Below are 5,863 nucleotides of genomic sequence, written 5' to 3' on the forward strand. Positions count from 1 at the left end.
ATGTAAACTGGAGGCTCCAATGAGTTGCTCAAAAATTATTTGGTTAAAGGGTAAATACACCTTGTACATCATAATGAAAGTCTTATAGGTAGGGGTGGAGATTAACACTTCAGGCTGTCTACAGAATATTAATAAAATTCAATATATTTTCTAAAAGGTATAATTTATATTTTGTGGAAATGAGACCCTTTTCTAATAAAATTCTTCTGTCCTTCATTCTGTTCATATAATTTTGCTATAAATCATCCTGTAGGAATTTTTCCCCCTAAATATTCATCTCAGGGAGAACCTATTTAAATAAGCCCTCTTAGCAAGATCTTTCAGAATTAAAATTACACCACAAGCGATACTTCATCCAATATATTTCCTCCTATGAAATTTTCTTATGCCTAAAATAATATTTTTGTTGAATTACATTATGTTAGAATTGTTGATTTGAGGTGACTTTGATAGTAAGGAAACACTGTTAAAAAGAGCAACAAATTATTTTAGCCTTTTTAATTGCACCTTCTCTGAGTCTGTACTATTGCAGCTCCCTTCTTCTCTCCATCTACATATATAGTGAGAAAAACCTAAGGGCATTATTCTCAGCTTCACCACAAAGCAAGAATAAGAAGCAAGAAAAATTGCTGCTGGATATACTAGGTTTCCTTGTTTTCTGGTAAACTAGAATATTATGCGCTTTCATACTCATCTGAAGCTAATTTTACTCTACTGTCTGGTAGTCATTAGAATAAAGTCTTTTATTTTATTCCTGATAGGAATATAGTAAGTAATTGGATTTCTTAGGATGTAAGGTATAATAAGGAGAGTAGATAGACGTGTGAGGCATTCACACACACACACACAGGCACACACACACAGGCACACACAATACGTTAAAGTCAGGACCTAGGCAAGGTCTCCTGCTGGGAGGTTGTCCCTTGAGGATATTACAGGAAGTTTCTATGGGTCAGACAAACTGACTCTGCAGAGCCCAGAGAAGGTTTTGATGGGGGTAATTAGCAAATCTCTTGCTTTGGTACATTAAGTGCTTAACATTTCACGTTTAATTCATCTATTTCTATATATGCTCTATTTGGTAGGTAGAGCAGGCTTTATCACCCCCATTTTCCATATGGAAGCTGAGGTTTAGTCAGGTTAAGTGACTTCCCAAGACCACACAGCTCTTAGTATGGTTTTCTTATTTATTTACCTGTTTATTTCTTTACCTATAGTTGATTTACAGAAAATATGGAACGTTGCACGAATTTGCGTGTCATCCTTGTACGGGACCATGCTGATCTTCTCTGTGTCGTTCCAATTTTAGTATATGTGCTGCCGAAGCAAGCGCCTTAGTACTGTTTTCTGATGCAGAGTCCAGGATTCCACCAGTGTGCTTGTGTCAACTCACCTGTTCGTCCTTCTGGGCTCTGTGGGGACCTCAGCACCAAGCGAGAGATGAGTCAGGGGCTCAGATTAAATGTATACATTTGTTTGCTGTGGGATCTGTGTGAGAAGCAGTAGTGCACACAGCCTTCACAGTCCTTGCAAACACTGGGCACTTGATAAACCCTCTCTGTATGACTGGAGCATCATAGGCTGTAGCATAAATAAGTTCGGGAACAGAAATCACTGCCCTTATAGTCTGTGACTTCCAAAAACATTTAGTTCCCTAGAGAAGAGCATGGACTAGAGAGCAGCTGCAGTCCTTCAGTACAGTTCACAGATATTTATTGCATACCAATACTAATTACAAAACATGGTATTTATTTGGTACTTACTCTTACTTGGACACTTCTAAATATCTGTACATGAATAAACTCAGTCCTCACAACGATGCTATTGCTATTATTACTATTCAGTAATAGTACTTACAGCTATTATTATCTTTCCCACTTAGTAGGTAAGGGAATTAAAGCACAGAGAGGTTAATTACTTGCTCAAAGTCTTATAACCAGGATACAATGGAACCAAAATCTGAACCCAGCCAGCACTTGGGCTATGCTGTGCTGTCTCTCTGGATCTTAGGAGCTGTGCTAAGTCATGAAGAGACCAAACTCAACAAGGTTTCTTTCTCAGTAAATTCAGAGTCTATGTGGGAGACAGACATAGGCGAAGTGCAGTTCTGTGTGACAATTGCCACAGGACAGGTACAGACAAGGCACAGTTAACACACAACACCTAGCACACCTACCATTCCCAGGGCTCTCAGGGAGGTATTCCTGGATGCAGTGAGGTTTCCACTGAGTCAAGAAGGACAAGTGAAGGTTTGTCAGTCCTTAGCACCTGAGGGAGCTGATCTGGAGTACCAGGTATAGCTTCAAAGAAGCACAGAGGCAAGAAATGACACAGTTCATTCAGAGTTTCTGCAATTTTGAGGGACTGTGGTACAGAATGCCAGGCAGTGATAAGCAGAAACAGAAGCTGAAAAAGTAGGCAGGGGCCAGGTCGTGCTGGGCTTTGTAGACCGTGCACAGCAGGTTGGATTTCATCATGGAGACCATGACGCGCCATGGAAGGTGGTTAAGTAAGAGAGTCACATGAGATTTGTGTTTTAGGAAGAGACTCCAGAACAGCTTCAGAGGACAGTTTGGAGGTGGCAGTTGAGATGAATGGCAGTCAGACTAGCTGTGCAACTTGTTATGAAAAATGATGGGGACTTTGTAAACTAGGGCAATGGTGGTGAGAATTTAAGTGAGAGAGAGAACTCTGGACTTTCATACCTGCTATTCCTAGGGCTAATCCTATTAATATCATTAGTTTCCTTTACTATCTTGCCCAAGTTGGCCAAGTTATTCATCTGCCTTGGAGGAGAGTGTTACAGAAAGATAACACATCAATTTGGTTACTTTCTGCTCCAAATAAGAAAAATCCAAGTGGAAATGGTTTAAAGAATGAGGAAAATGTATTATTTCATATAGGAAGTTTTGAGTTAGGGCACGTTTAAGTTTGGTTAATTCAGCAGCTCAATGACAACAGCAAGGAATCATTTTTTTCCCATTTATCTGCTCCGCCTTCTCAGTGTCACCAGTCTCCCCTATGTCTAGGTATCCTCATGGTCTCAAAATGGCTGCCACAGTCCTAGGAATCGATATCAGCAAACAGATTAGGGAGGAGTTCAGCCTCCCCTGACACGCACGGACGCATGCTACAAAATCAGGGTTCTTGTTGCAAGGAAGAAGGAAGGAAGCATTTGAAGAGACAACTAACAGTGCCTGCTGAGAATGCAAAGAGAAAGATAACGTTCAGCTTCTTGCGTTGAAAGAATAGGATTGTGCAGCAAGAATCAAGCCTTGTGTTCCACATTATTTGAACAAATTATCTGAATTTTTTCATCGGTTCTTTTAGTGTGCCAATAGAAAGGTTTAGCGGGTCTGGTCATAGTTTCAGGTAAAGGAAGTGTAGACCAGACAAGGATGAAGGGGAAGACAGTCTTTTCTGATCCCAGGAGATGGTGAAGGAGAGAGAGAAGGCAGGTGAGACGGGAGATGTCATCCTGCTTTCCCTTCTTGGCGCTGGTTGGGGAAGCGGCAGTGGCGTGTGGTGTGGAGGCGTCGGGGCACAGGCTGTGGAGGGCAGTGAGAGGGGGAGGCCCGCGCTCCACCCCGCCATTTGGAATTCTGAGAGGAGCCTGCTCTGTGCAGGGCCTCGTGAGGAGAGGGGAGCAGTGTGGTCAGACAGAGCAAGGTCTCCCTGGTGCTCCTGAGGTTTTTCTCAGTTCAACACTATAGAAGCTGAGTTGATGCACAGTCGGCCAGTCTTGGGAACAGCACTGCAGGCAACTCTTCACAAGCCAGGGGACTGGATAGCGGACATGGTGGAGACCCAGAGTTTCCCAGGGGCCGGAAGAATAAAGCACAAGTTCGCCATCTGTAGGACGCCCGGCCGGCAGCAGGAGTCTGGACCCAGCAGGGTGTGCAGTGCCAGCCAGGGCACACCGAGGACTCTGTGTCTGCCAGCGCCAGGCTCTGACCTCCTCCACTGCTGAGAGGCCACATACCCCTTCCTCTTCATCGGTGGAGGTGGTTTTGGGGAGATAAGCAAGGGAAGCGGCAGCATATCTGAGAGTCTGAACTGACCAAGATGAAGTGTGAGTTGACACTGCAACCCTCCCGCACTGTGTGCAGCATGGAGAGAGCCCTGGGGCAGTCAGGGGCTTCATAACAGGCTTTCTTCTTCTCTGAGGTCTTGGTTCCTCTAATGTAGTATGACGTGAGATGAAAGCAAAAGTTTACAACAAATCTGCTTAGCAAAAGAGGAGAAAAATGTTTAACAAACCTATATCATACTTTCCTAATAAGAATATTTTGATTATTCCTATTTGTAAGAAAAGAAGACAACACAGCATTTTAACTTAACAAAAAGTAGTGTTTGTGCTAAGGAAGTGCTTACTAGGAAGTATTTTTTGAGATAGGTCTAATTCTTTAATTGCCATTAATGTGTACCCAATTAAAAGGAGGCACTAACAACTACAGTGAGTATAAATGAAGGAAATCAAGGTGGTGAAGAATCTGGAAACCCCAGGGAGTTTCACCTACAGAAGATAAGACAGTGGTGAAAAAAACTACTGGCTACTAATATATAAAGGGTTGTGTTGATAAAATCAGGTAATCAACATAAATTTGCTATAGGCTGTAAAGTGTTTTGGAGATGTTAGCTTTTTCTATCTTATTTTATTTTCTGTAGTTCCAGATGACAGAAGTAGACCCAATGGGTCAGAAGTATAAGGAAGTAGATTGCATCTCCATATGTAAAATTTTAAGCTGTCTGACAGAGGAATGTGCTACCGTAAAAATGGAAACTGAAAAGTATTCGGGGACAGGATGGATTTGTATCTAAGGCCACTTTAAGGCTCTAAGTCTCTGCTGTTCTAGGAAACGATTTCTTACCTTTCTTAGTTCATTTATGGGTCTTTCCTCCCTGAAATTAATGAGGCGAAACAATTTACCCCAGAACGTGTGTTTGGTACGTGGTGGGTTTTTGCACCTATGAGGATAGGTGAACACAGTTGCTTGTTATTCAGGGGGCGGGCCTTGGGCCAGCAGCTGCAGCACTGCCTGGGAGCAGGTTAGAAACACAGAACCCTGGCCCACCCTGGGAAGCCCAAGGCCAAGTCTGCGTGCGCACGAAGGTGGGAGAAGCGCTGAGCTGGATACGTGGGGACCTCCCGGAACCAAACTCCCAGAGCACAGTAGCGCTTAGACCTGGGAGACCCCAGAGCTCTCAGAACCAAAGAAGCTTCAGCTCAGACTCCTGCCGGCCCTTCCACCCTTCCGTCAGGGCAAGTAACCCAAACCTCAGAGACAATCCAGGGGTGTTATTTCGGGTTAAAATCAGTGGGGCTCACTGTAAGGACAAATACAAATTCAAAATAAGAGGGTTAATTCCTCCTGTTGAAAATAAGGGAAGAGATTTCCCTCTCCTCCTTTTTCTCAGAGCACTTACTTTAGAAAACTTGTAATTGCACATACTTTCTTTTCTCTTTGAAAGTTATAGGCCCTTTGTCAGCTTTCTGGCCTGGGAATGTCTTTCTCAAGGACCAGGGGGCATCTCTTTAAAATGTAAACATCAAGGGAGACAGCGCCCATCTTCCAGTCTCCGGGGGCAGGCAGGAACCTAACTTTGGTGGGTGCCTTGCTCCAAATTGCAAAGCTACTTCCTTTCATGAAGAGGTGAGTAGTGCGTTTTTCCTCTGGAAAAAGCCAAGTAGCCAACGTGGATGGTCACCCCAACTAGCAGGTGAAATTAGGATGACCTACTGGTGACAAATGGTGCTGTCAGGTCCTCTGACTTGAGGACATGTGTGTACTGGGTTGTGTCTGCTTGGCTATAGAAGGAAAGGGGGGAGATTTTTTTTCTGTCTTTGCATCTCTTTGTGGAT

The 5,863-nt window shown here is 43.5% G+C and overlaps 1 non-coding gene across 1 annotated transcript; it reads right to left on the reverse strand.

Moving 5' to 3' along the window:
* Window positions 1–1,227: 1,227 nt before the first annotated feature.
* LOC137211513 (U6 spliceosomal RNA) lies at window positions 1,228–1,333 on the reverse strand. Its single transcript, XR_010937117.1, has one exon. It is a non-coding gene; the product is annotated as a U6 spliceosomal RNA (small nuclear RNA).
* Between the last annotated feature and the right edge of the window lie 4,530 nt (window positions 1,334–5,863).

This window comes from Pseudorca crassidens, chromosome 18 (assembly GCF_039906515.1).
Source record: "Pseudorca crassidens isolate mPseCra1 chromosome 18, mPseCra1.hap1, whole genome shotgun sequence".
Lineage (NCBI taxonomy): Eukaryota > Metazoa > Chordata > Mammalia > Artiodactyla > Delphinidae > Pseudorca > Pseudorca crassidens.